The sequence below is a fragment of the Chelonia mydas genome, chromosome 7, assembly GCF_015237465.2.
Source record: "Chelonia mydas isolate rCheMyd1 chromosome 7, rCheMyd1.pri.v2, whole genome shotgun sequence".
Classification (NCBI taxonomy): Eukaryota; Metazoa; Chordata; order Testudines; family Cheloniidae; genus Chelonia; species Chelonia mydas.
Genome location: NC_057853.1, coordinates 41258288 through 41271298, shown reverse-complemented (window position 1 = coordinate 41271298; position 13011 = coordinate 41258288). Strand labels below are relative to the sequence as shown.

The 13011-nt window shown below is 42.4% G+C and overlaps 1 protein-coding gene and 1 long non-coding RNA gene across 8 annotated transcripts in view; one reads left to right on the top strand and one right to left on the bottom strand.

The window, feature by feature from the left end:
• Positions 1 to 1549: 1549 nt before the first annotated feature.
• On the bottom strand, positions 1550 to 8516 carry LOC122466492. Of its 2 annotated transcripts, none has more exons than XR_006292059.1 (3): positions 8433 to 8516; positions 2610 to 2681; positions 1550 to 1789 (listed from the first exon to the last, which is right to left on the bottom strand). It is a non-coding gene; the product is annotated as an uncharacterized LOC122466492 (long non-coding RNA). The 2 variants fall into 2 exon arrangements; XR_006292060.1 differs by having other exon boundaries at positions 1550 to 1726.
• PRKCD (protein kinase C delta) overlaps positions 8436 to 13011 on the top strand; it is a 123982-nt gene continuing 119406 nt past the window's right edge. The window contains exon 1 of one of the 6 annotated variants that reach the window (XM_043550507.1): positions 8436 to 8504. The gene's annotated coding sequence lies outside the window, so the exon portion shown is untranslated. Of the gene's footprint in view, positions 8505 to 8555; positions 9149 to 13011 lie in introns of those variants that run through there. The other 5 variants (XM_037904610.2, XM_037904611.2, XM_043550509.1 and 2 more) reach the window with 5 other exon arrangements.

The window sequence follows — 13011 nt, the reverse complement described above, 5'->3', positions numbered from 1 at the left end:
GTAGCTCTGCTCTGAGGTGAGCAGATCTCCTTAGTTCTTCTGCTACTAACCTCCTTTCATCCCTATCCATAACTGAGTCTTTAGAAAGAGAGTTTCTTCCTTTTATCTACTTTCTCAAAGCAAGTCTGAATTTTCTCAGTTATTATAATTATCTTAGTTATTATAATGTGTTCTAAAGGATGGTCCAAATCCTGTGCTTCACCTAATTACAAGTAGCACTGGGAAAGCAAAGGCAATGCAAGTTCAAGCTTCTGCTGTTCATGACAAAGTTTAGAGATCTCAGCCCTGAACTACTATCTCTTCTCCACTGCTCAGATCCCTGATCAGAGCAATCTTTGGGGAAGAGAAGCAGTTTACCCTCTTTGCCTTAGTGTAGCATGATATAATATTTGTGTCATGGCTCCAGACATTTTGAAGGCATAAATCCATCTGCTAAGCTGAACTTGCTGGGTTCAGTTCAGCAAACTCAAACATGACCACTGCAGGCTGTTTCAGCTTTCTGCCCCACCCTTCTTACTGTGCAAACTTACACAGAATGGAGTTTCAAAGCTAGTGTTCTTGCTGACTAATAGGCTGATTGAAGTGTACTTTGCATGTGTTACCTTGTTTTACTGATACTAAGCTTTTAATACCAGTAAATTTACTGCCAGTGGGAAAAAAAAAACCCTAATAAACTTTTCATGACTCAGCCTACCGCTGTCATAAACTAGTGAGTATTTACTAAGTGGCTAGACTACCACTGTGTTCCTGTCTGGGGAATGGGCTGAATGAGACAGCACAGAGAACATAAGATCAATATTATTAATCACAAATATGATATGAAAAAGATTCAGTTGCATCTAATCCCAGAAGCCTTTTAAGTCAGGCCTAGAGCCCAAAGTTGTAGCTAGAAAACAAACAGGACATAGAAGTGGCAACTGGAAGCATGTGATGCATAAGGCGAGCTGGGCATTACAGAGGGCCAGAACTATTTGTTAAGGTTACACAGCTGTGAACTGTTAACTTAAACAATCCCTTATTCCAACTGGGGCGTGTGACTGGTTCCTTATATTGTTTCCACATTCTGAGTGAATGGCTAAAACATTTTAAATGGGAGAAAAACTAAATAATGACTAATGCCCTTCTGGGATGGATATTCAGCTAAATAATTTGTGCTAAAATTAAGAGATTCCTCAAAATGTTCACGAACACCTAATAGTAGTCTGAATATTAATGAACAACAGCTATGGTACCATGAATCACAGTGAACTGAATACAACTCTTATCCATGAAAATAACTTGTGAATTAGATAGGTTTGGTATGTTGGGGTTTTTTTCCCCTCTCACTATTTGAACAGCCTTATTATTTAATCAGACACCATCAATCAGCAGCAGGCACCCTTGATGTGTGGCAGATCATACTTAGTCAGTAAATAAAAGGTATACATGGCAAGTGGGAATTGAATGGCTCAGGTGACTAGTACAGGCAATAGCACCTATCATGCCTCTCAGGTGAATAATAAGCAGAAAGTTGTTTTGTGGCCTTTATTAAGTTCTTTGGTGGTCTCAGTCAAGTTCCCAGTGAATATGCATCTAAATCATAACTGTCAACACTATCATAATTAGTGCTGATAGTCTCAGCAGCAATGACAAGTAGAGAATCAGTCCTTACCTCTAGCTAGGACAGGGGCACACTTCTGTTTCATATCCAGAAGTGTGAACTGCCACTGTATATGCTGTCCTTGTTCTGTAGATAAATAGGAATTCAATTTTCAGCTCCTTTTAGCAGAATTAAGATCAAAGAGAATTACTGCAAGACAAACAAAGCAAAAGAAGATTGCTCCATTCCTGCACACCATAGCTCCTCCTGCAGCAGTCATAGTAATGTAAAATCAACTAGGAATAGGACTGTGGTCAATTGCAGAACTGCACTGACACACACCCTTCCTTGTTGTGCTATAACCTTCACTACTTCATACTCTCTTTGCAAACTAGCATTGTAATAAGGGGAAGTGTCACAGCAATGCTGGTCAACACAGACACTAACAATTTGACAGAAGGCAGAGTGAGACCTAGTAGAAGGGTATGTGCACTGTGGAGTTTTAATGGTACCAGGAAGTCGGGGGGTGGGGGGGGTTAAGCTTTAACAACTCTTTTTAATGAACATGGATTAAACACAGGTAGCAGTATTGCCAGCCCCAACATTCAGCACTCATGAGAACCTAACAAAATAAGGAGCTTTTAAACAACCCAACATTTTAGGTTCTTTTTATTGTCATCCTGGATTTTGAGCCTTTAGGATCCACGTGGGTCTTGTTTTCAAGCTTTTTTCCCCCCCTCACAATTCTGAGGACTAGAAATGTACATTTTTAAAATAAAAAATTTGCTTATATAAAATATGGAGGAATTTATATGCTTGCATCTGAAACTGAGAATCTCTTACTTAACTCTTGACCTATATACCTCAACAGTCAAGGAAAATTAAAGCCACGGTGTTTTGTTTTTGTTTTTTAATTCCTAGTATCTACTGAACTCTATGCAATTGAAAAATGTGATGCAAACATACGCTAAAACATGAAGATTATGTCTCTGATCCTGCAACATGTAGCACATGAATGGAATGCCTCTACCTGTGGAGATCCCTGCTGAGATCAGTAGCCATCTGTACAGGCACAGCAGTCTACACATTGCAGAAGCAAGGCCTAAAAAGGTAGAAACAACTGAGTCAAGTACAGATCATGATCAAAGACATGCTGACTAATACAAAGAAAAACAACTTCACAAGTCAGTATCAAAATTAACATATTTTTTAAAAATTTCATATTGTTGTGGAAGGATCCCCTGAAGCAGAATTCAGCTTCACTCAATCTCTCAAATGGATGTGGCAGGCAGACTTTATTAAAGGGATGAATCCTGCCCACTACGCATCTAACTCTCTGTGCTAACCCGCAAACAGGTATGAGAAACTGAAGGAAAAGTCTGTGTGCGGTAAGTGAAGGTTCCTGGAGAAGACTCCAACATTCTAAAGCCAGTTAGTTAAAACTATAATCAATTTTCTGAATACTTCAGAAATAAATAGAGAGGATAGAAAACAACAGAGATTAGTTCAGGAAGTATTCAGCCTCCCTACTTTTGCTGTTCTCATTAATGGAAATCCCCATAATTTTTAGACAAGATTGTAGCAGGCTCCTCCCTCTGTCACTCCCTTCCCCTGCCTCTGTGAGCAAAGGGGAAGTGAGACTAGGCATTTGTTGCTTAGACTTGGGAAACAGAGATCAACAGAAGCTCACCCTCCAGCTGCATCATGGGGCTCAGCGAATAAAAGTACAACTGTAACTGTTGTGAATTGATGCTTGTCCCTACATAATCATGTGTGCATCAGTAAAACACCTTTCCTTAATTTGGAGTCCTTTAGGCCCTATGAAAAAGATATAGCATTAGTCCAACTCACAGGAGTTAATCACACAACCTTGGAAAAGTGCTGGGTATTAATAGTGGTTTGGTGTTTTCAGGAAGCTCATTTTTATTCTCATTCTCAGTTGTAAATCTTTTGCTGTCACTTCACTGTAGAAAATTTAATTTCACATTTCTTTCCATCTACTTGTAAAATAGCTTGTAGCCATACCACCTTCTATGGTGACCCTGTCAGATTTCACATGCTAAGCAGCCTCAGGCAAGGTGAGTGTTTGGGTTGTGAGATCTCTAAAGAAAACCCAAGTACTTTCAGTATTAAATCAATACCTCAGCATGGTGTGGGGGGCGGGGGGTGGCATTGTGCTACCTATAGTGCAGTCTGACAGATGCAATGTAAAACCACAATTGTCACCACTTAAGGTGATTAAAAAAAATCCCCTGGTACTTCACAAGAGTAGAGCTATTAGCCCCAGTGTCTTGACCAAATTCCAGCTTGTAGGATTACATTTTACCTCTCTGACCAATACAGCTTTCAGGTCAGCAGCCAAGTATGCTGTATGCTGTTCAACAATTGCTGGTTTTCACACTATTGTTTAATGACCATTTGTGGTCAGCAAAGTGACTGTACAAACATAAATATGTTAGTAACGCTAAGTTGCTTTGGAATCTACCCAGATGAGACACTATCACTCTGTCCTCTCCTGGTTCTCCCACCTCTTTAATCACTCCTAAAGCATGTACTTTGGAGGATTGTCCTCCTTTGCCCTTCAATTTTTGGTGGGGGTTCCACAGGACCCTGTTCTTGGTCCCCTTTCCGTCTCCCTCTATACTTTACTTGTGGGTAATCTCATTCACAACCACAAATTCAACAACTATCTCTATGCTGTGTTGACTCATAGGTCAACCTCTCCTCCAGACCTATCTCCTGTCCAAAGTAAAGTCTCTCCGTATCACCTTGCAGACACATAGCCATCAGCCCAAGAGCAACAGGGCTGAAATAATAGTTTTTGATCTGTCCTCCAAGCTCTCCCTGTTACCTCCTTTCTCTGTCACTGTAGACAACATCACCATGCTGCCTGTCACTCAGCCCCGTAACCTGGGCATACTCTTTCACTCACTCCTCTCTCTACGTCCTCACATCCAGGCTATGTCTAAATCTTGCTGGTTCTTTCTGCCTCACATCTCTAAGATATAGCATTTCCCATCCATCCATCCAGCTAAAACTCTCATCCACACTCTTATCATCTTGCATCTCAATTACTTCAAAATCCTTCTTGCTGGCTTTGGCAAGTGCAGTCTTGCCCTACTCACATCCATTCAGAATGCTGTTGCAAAGATGACTACATCCGATGAAGTGAGCTGTAGCTCATGAAAGCTCATGCTCAAATAAATTGGTTAGTCTCTAAGGTGCCATAAGTACTCCTTTTCTTTTTGCGAATACAGACTAACACGGCTGTTACTCTGAAACCTTTCCTACTCAGTCACTTTGACCATGTCACCCCACTCTTTGAACCCCTCCACTGACTCCTCCTCCTCTATCACATCAAACATAAGCTGCTTGTCTTCACTTTCAAAACCTTCACAGTCAATCCCCACACTATCATCAGTCATTTAACTATCAAACTGTCAACAAAAACCTTCAGTTGGCCCATGATTGCCAGCGTCTATTGCCTGTTTGTTAATTTTCAAACAAGCACCTTTGTGCTTGCTGCCCTACATGCTTGGGACGTGCTCCACGTAAACATCCACAAAGCAACCTCATTTACACCTTCAAATCCATAGACTGTCCTTTGTTATGATGCCTACAAAAAAAACAACAACTTGACAACAGGTAGGTTGTTGGTATACTGAGACCACTGCCTATCATGCTGACCAATACTGTCTCATTGTTTCCTTGTAGTCCTCCATAAGTTTGCCTGTATCCATCTGTTATCTCTTCTCTTATACTAAAGATTGTAAGCTCCTTGGAGTAGGGACCATATTTTTATTCTGTGTTTGTACAGCACCTAGTACAATGGAGTCCTGATCCATGAGTAGGGCTCCTATGTGCTATAGTAATACAAACAATATATAATAATAAATGTAAGAAAGTAATCATCAAAATCCATTGTTTAATTTTAAGGTGAATCTAGAGAAACAAACCAAAGTCACTAGGAAAAGGCAACTGAAAACATAATAAAACAAAACTAGAGTTTTAGAATCATTGTTGATTGGATTGGAAGGAACCTCAAATTGCTAAGGCCAAGAATTTGCTTTATTAAGTAGGAAAGATTCTACATTGTACTCTCCATGAGCCAAATCTTAAAGCCTTACTCGGTCCTGCCCTCAGTCAGTAGGCAAACTCCCCATTGACTTTAGAGAGCTCTGAGTAAAGTCTTCAGGATTTATATTCATAAAAATTAAAAATAGAGATTTTCAAGTCCTTATAAGCCTTGTGAAAATCTTACAGTCCAAAGATTAAGAAGCTATTTGTTTTAGAAAGGCTTATTTTAAATTAATAGATACCTAACAGAGCTAACAATGAAGTGCAACTATGTAGTGCAACCATAAAACAAAATGGATTCTCCCTGTGCATTTTGTATTGCTTTAAATACCAAATTAATAAGAAATGATCTGACATCCATTATAAAATGCTACCCATGTTGATGACGCTCATTGGAAGTACTGAAATCAGGAAACTATCATTTGGACAGACTTGAATCATGGCTCATGAATTTGTTTTCACTTTCACCTTTCATTTAATCCTTGTAATTTTAGTTTTGTTTTACAGAAAAGTATATCCATACATTGCTATCATATAGAAAGTTCCATCTTATAAATTGCTCTGGAATTCTATGTGATAGCAGTGAGCACTACAAGTTACTTTTTATTGAGGTTCCAGTGAGACATAATAGATTTTAAAATAGAATTAAAAATTATGGTCTGTGGTCTAGGTGAAGTTCCTAAGTGTGAAGTTCCTGTATCATAAACACAAACTCTTTGATTATACTTTAAAATCTCATCACAAGATATAAGAACATGTAACTGTATGAAGATATGTGCAGTTTAAGTAGATTTCATTTATGATCGAAAAGGGGTTTTTTCATTCCTTTTGTTCTGAGCATAGCTGTAACTATATTACATCTCCCCTAGTGCTCAGATAATCTTTCATATTTTTTCTTTTAAACTGTAAATTGAGATTTACTTTTGATCAAGCTCTTCATTTCAAAATGGAATTATGATACAGGTGGTCTCTGGAGTAGATTCAGAGGCCTTTAGACATTTTAGAAACTTGCAAGTTGTACCCTTTGTACTTTTGGTAGCTACAGACTGGGAAGGTGGATGGGTGACTGGGATAAAATATCAGAAATTCAGGAGGAGGTTGACTGGAGCCAGTGTACATTGGGTTTGACTTTCTGCTTGGACAGAACCTAATCTGCATGATTTTGATCACCCTCAGTTCCCAGAATCTAGCCCAAAGACAGCTGTAAATAAAGAAAATTAAAGATATGTACGTCCCATAGCTCCTGTACAGCCCTAGAGAGGTGAAAATACATTGGGTTTACTACTATTGAATTCAATGAAGTTTAACTGGAGAAAGATAAAGTAATTTAGGTGAAGATCTGACAAGGAAGTCCACTTTACTAATGAAAAAGCAGCTAAGTGCTAAAGAGGTTGTTAGGAAAGTTTCTCTCTTCCACACCAAGAGTAAATGTGTGTTTTATTTATCTGTTATTAATGGTTCTGGGCATATATGTTTAATGGTCCTTTTTTATAATTATAAATAAAGGTCTAATTTTATAACTGGAAATGCTGCTTTTCAACAAGGGAAGACAAACTCTAGATTGATTGATTTACCATCCTCATAGCCTATATTTTAAAAATAGACAACGGGAGGGAAATTGGGGAACTCCACTCAGAGGCATCAATCAAGGTCAGGCCTCCCAATGAGGGCACTGTATAAACATGCAGGAAGACACAGCTCCTGCCCTGAATTAATGTAACTCCCTGATCCTGCAAACATTTGATACACATGCTTAACATCATGTACATGAGTAGTCCCAATAACTACTCCCCAGCTCCCATGTGTAAAGTTAAACATGTGGAAAGTGTTTACAGGATTGGGGCCTACTGAATTTTTGCCATCCTTTAACAATACAACTCACATTTTAAAAGCCATCAAAAAATCTATTTTTCACCTTTAAAAAAACAACACTTTTTGTACACTTAAGACAATCTTTCCCAAAGGATTAGGCACGTATGCCAAGCATTAGCCCAGCAAAACTTTTACACAGATGGAATTCAAATGCCCATCACCAATGGCTGAAAATCATAAGCCACCTCAATTGAGTTTGGTATCTTCTGTCCACTTTCTGGTGGACAAATGCCACATCAAGAAAATCACTGTGGCCTTTCTGCCAAACCCCATAAGAGAGCCAAGATTACTAAATAGCTAGAGTGAACATTAAAAAAAACTTGTTCAGATAGAGTAAGCTGGCTTCCCTAAAGGACAAGCATCTCCCAAAGAAGAAGGGCTGCTGCAACTATCCTAATTGGAGTTTAAGATTGAATGAGTTTGGTGAGATTGGTCCCATGCTGGAACCTTTGCCTTTAATGCTGACCTAGAGCTGAACTCTTGGGACAAGAGGTCAGGGAAAGCTCCTTGCTGGTCTCAGAAGAACTCAAACATGAAGGGGAAGGGAGAAGAGAAAAAGAAGGGGAAGGCAACATGAGTGAGAGTAAAAGGGGAGGGAGAGGAGAGTAAAAGAGAGGGGGAAAGTACCATGAGGGAAGGAAGGTGAGTGAGAGACGGAAAGGGAGACAAGTAAAAGAGAGGGAAGGAGAGTGAGAACAGGAAAAGGACGGGAGGAGAGTAAGAGAGAGGGAAGGTAGCGTGAGGGAAGGGAGAAAGGAAAAGACGGGGGGAGCGCAAGGGAAGGAACGAAGGGAAGTGAGAAGAGGAGAAAACAAGAGAGGTGAAGAACCGAGCGGAGCAGGAGGGTGGCTCTGTCCCGCGCTCCGCCGCCGGAGGACGGGCTCTGGGGCTGGGTTTCCCGTACCTGGTTGGGCGGGAGGCGGTGCAGCAGGAGCCCACACACGCGTCCTGCGGCGGGGCGGAGCCGGCAGGGCAGGTGAGCGGGCCGGGGCAGAGGGAGGGCGCCGTGCCCCCGGGGGCGGAGCGCGGGGGGCGGGCCGAGCGCCGAGGGGGCGGGCCGGCCGGGCTGGGCTGGGCACTCGCTAGCTCTCGGACCGGGAGCTGCCGCAGCTCTGCGCCGTCTGGCCGGGACGCTGGCCCCGCTGTGCTCAGCTCCCCGGGAGGCGGTGAGTGCCTGGGGTCCGCGCGGGGGGCCCCGCCCGGGTACCTGCCGCCGGGGCCCCGGCTCGGGGAGTTCCCGCTTCGCACGGCAGTTCCTGCCCCGCCCGGCGCCAAGTGAATAAGGAAGCGGCACCGGCGCTGCCTCCCCCACCCCTCCCTCCGCAGGAGGCTCCTTGGTTGCGGGGGCTGTCCGGGGGGGCTCCTGTCCCTGTCCCCGCTCGGGGGGTGAGCATCTCCGGGAGGGCGGGGGGCAGCGCTCGGTCTGCTGCAGCCTGGGGCTCTCCCTTTAGCTGCCCCCGGGGGCTCAGGTTCCCCTTTCAGCACCGGCAGGGTGGCGGAGGCAGCTGCCTCTGGGCTCGGGACGGGGACACTCGTGTAAGTCAGTGCGGGAGCCTTGATCTGCTGGCGGCGCGAGGAGAGACGGTCGGGGCTGCTCCGCGGAGCTCGCACAGCAGTGGGGTAAGCAAGGGTTGCCTCTGCCATCCTTTGCCGAGGAGATAACTGCACCATAGCTTCCTGGCTCTGTGAGCCTCCATATTTTGTGTAATGACTCCGTGGTGAATGCACAGACATCGGGGAGCATATGCGATACCTGTAAGACCTTCTGTGGGCTCGGTCTGTCTTCTTGACAGTTTTGTTTGCTGACCTTGGATCCTGTTTTTCTTCTGGGTAAACTTGGTCCTAGGAGTTACGCTATTTACTTTAGTCCTTTACCTTCCCAGGGTCTTGCTGCAAATACCTTACTTGTTACATGCTAAACTTTGTTTGCGTCAGAGTTGGTCAGTGGTGGTTTGTAAATCAGCAAGTGATTTTTGTTAAATCACTTACTGAATATTTATGAGTCAGGTCAGTAAACATATTGAAACAGGGGACTCTGGCTAACTCTGAGCTAAGATAGTGACTATAGAAGTTGCTGCCAGTTAATATACATGATAATGGACTTGCGTAACAAACCCTGAATTTAGTACGTTTAGAAAGCAGATAAAAAAGTCTTCATAGCTGATTTGTGTTCCCTGTCTTCTTGAGAGGGTGGGAACTGGCAAGAACACATTGAATTTTTTAAAATTATTATTGTTGTTGAAATATAGCCAACATGACAATTGATTCTAATCAAATGGTCCTTGCAACAAATGATGGCAGTAATATAGTTTTTAGTTAGGCATTTTCTGTGATGCTCTTGCTTCAGAAGTGAGGGGCTAGGAAGTAAGGATGCTTATACTCTCCCTTAGCATGTCTTCTGGTTTCACTGTGATAATAGTGATCATTAGCTCCAGGAAGCACAGCTAACCTGAACAGGGAAACTTTGTGTTCAGGGAGGAGTTATAATTTAGCCCATACAACTCAAGGAGTGCTACAGAATAAAGTAATTTATTTATCCATCATATATCAGCTATACGTTTGATTATAAAACCGCCTTAGCGTCTGTTGATTTGGGAGATGAAACAGCATATCAGCAGAACAGACTTTAAAAATATATATACGCCAAAAACAAATGGGAGCAAAGTTGAGTTTTCAGTGAGTTAAGCGAATTGTAACTGTATGACAAGATAATGGAATTCTTATGTCTTCAATCCCTGTTCAAATATCTGGAGCTTGTATAATTTAGGGTTGCCAATTTTGGTTGGCCGTATTCCTGGAGGTTTTATCATGTGACATAATCTTTAATTCCTGGAGATTTGAGGACAATCCTGAAGGGTTGGCAACCCTACACTCTGTGTGTGCATGTATGCACATGTGCATGCATTTGTTTATTTTACAAGCCCCTCTGTGCTGATCCATGGAGGATGTGAGTTATTACAGGTGTCCAGTTACCAAGCCTTGTCTCTTTCACTCAGACTCATGCTGTTAGTTTTTGAGGTCCTGGGTTCAAATCCTCTCATGTCAGCTAAGATGGTATCTGTCACATTTGCGCTTAATATAGATCCTAAGTATGGTAATATTAGTCTTTTTAGCCCAGACACATGTATCATCAGTTTTTTATTTCTCAAGGATCGCTATTGGTTATGCAGCACATTTGAACCATAAGTATAAATGCTCAGCATGTCAAGCTATAAAATCCCTCACTATGTGATCAAATATGAAGCTTTTGAAAGCAGTTGGAAAACAGAGTAAAATTTAAGGCATTATCCTTTCTGGTCTGCCCTTTTTGTATGCATACAATATATGCACACACATACCCCCTATTAGATGTTCATAGAAGTTCATAGAGGAAACTTCAGAATTCTCCAGTGAGAATACTACATTGGAGTTTGAACCATTAACATTATTGAAATATAGCATTTTATGTTCATATCTGTAGTCTTAATTTACATGTGGTAGTTGGATATTGTGCTATCTCTTGCCTAAAATACCTAGGTAGCACAGAGGAGGTAATATTAGTTTGCACATAGGAACTGCCAGGCCCAAAAGTCCATCTTGTCCAATATCCTCTGAGTTGATGGTTGGCAATACCAGGGGAAGTTGTAAGAACCCCACTGAAGACAAATGGGAGATCATCTACCTCCCACATTGTCTCACTCTGTTAATCTCAAATAGTTAGAGTTTGGTTTAACCTGAAACATTAGGTTTAAAATCTCTAACAAAATGTTGTTCACATTAACTTCTATAACTCTGAATATTCTTGTTATCCTTATAAATGTCCAATTTCTTTTGAATTTTGGTAATTTCTTGGCCTCACGCACATGTTTAGGGTATGTCTACACCAAGGGTCTCAAACACGCGGGCAGCATGTGGCCCGTGGAGCTATTTCCTGCGGCCACCAAGCTCCTCTCCCCTGCCGCCCCCCCACCAATGCACCTTGTCCCCACTCCTCTACCAACCTCCAGGCGCTTCCCGCCACCAAATAGCTGTTTAGTGGCACTTAGCAGTTTCCAGGAGGGAGGGGGGAGGAGCAGGGAGCCAAGTGCTCAGGGGAGGAGGCGGGGCAGGGGCGGTGATTTGGGGAAGGGGTTGGAATAGGGGCACGGAGGGGGCGGAGTTGGGGTGGGGACTTTGGGGAAGGGGTTGGAATAGGGGTGGGCAGGGGCGGGGCCTCATGGAAAGGGTGGATTGGGGGCGGGGCAGGGGCAGCGGGTGGGGGACAGTGTCCGTGATGTGGCCCTCGGGCCAACGTATTAGTCTTCATGCCGCCCTCCTGGTAATTTGAGTTTGAGATCCCTGGTCTACACTGCAATTAGAGGTGTGATTTGCAGTTTGTGTAGGCATACCCATGCTTGCTTTAGTTTAGCTAGCCCACTAAAATAGCAATGCAGATGTGGACTTCAGCATGGGCTTTCCAAGTCTGCCCAGTCCCCATAGATACGTATCGGGTTGCCATCCTGCACTGAAGTCTGTGCTGCTGCATCTTCACTGCCATTTTAGTGAGCTAGCTAGATTCAAGCTACCATAGGTATGCCTAGCCACGATGCAACCACACCTCCAGTTGCAGTGGAGGCATACCCCAAGTGCTTCTTTCACTTGGTACGCTAGCTACTGTTAAATGCACCGGCAAGTGAGGCATACCGTGCTCAGCACCAAAGAAGCAACCAGAGAAAGCAATGCCGTTGAGTTTTGAGGTGACTGCAGTTTGTCAAGCTGAAGCAGCAACACTGCAGTTTTCCTGAAATGTTCCTTAACTGCTCAACAGCTACTTCAGTCATTTAAAAAAATGTTGAGCATTTCCTGTTTAGAGCAGTTCCTGAAAACGTCTGTTACAAAAATGTATGAGCCAATATCTAATATTCTGACTGATGGATTATCAGTTACCCAAAGCCACAGTGGAAAGTCTGCAAACTTTGGGGAAAGAGTTAAACACTGCAGATTGCAACATGCAGCTTCAGAACATTATCTTCTTTTTCAGCTTCTACTTCCTACCTCAAGTCATATGTTAAAATACAATCACTAGGTTCCACAAATGCATTCCCATGCATATACCCTTTATCTTATTCTTTTTATAATAGGCTTCTTGACTTAAGGTTCTTTGACTGTCTTCTTTATAAAACCTTCTTCTAATGGCCCTTAATTAAGCATTATCTCTTCATAAAATTTAAAATATTGTTATTTCTAAAGGGGCTGAGAGACAGAGAGGGCAAAAACTGTACATTTTGGAATTACATTTTTAAACCAAAATTTCTACTACATGAGAAATATTACTTTATTAAGCACAAATTAAATGGTTTTGTGTAATGATAAATGAAATGGAGTTAAAAACTTCCAGTACTTTAGCAATCTAATTCTAGGAATTCAAACTTAGCCGTCAAGTTATTACTGCTGCTCAGTGGCAATGAATGGCTCAATATGAGAGCATAGGCAATTGTCATCTATTACAAGGCTCTGTTGATGTA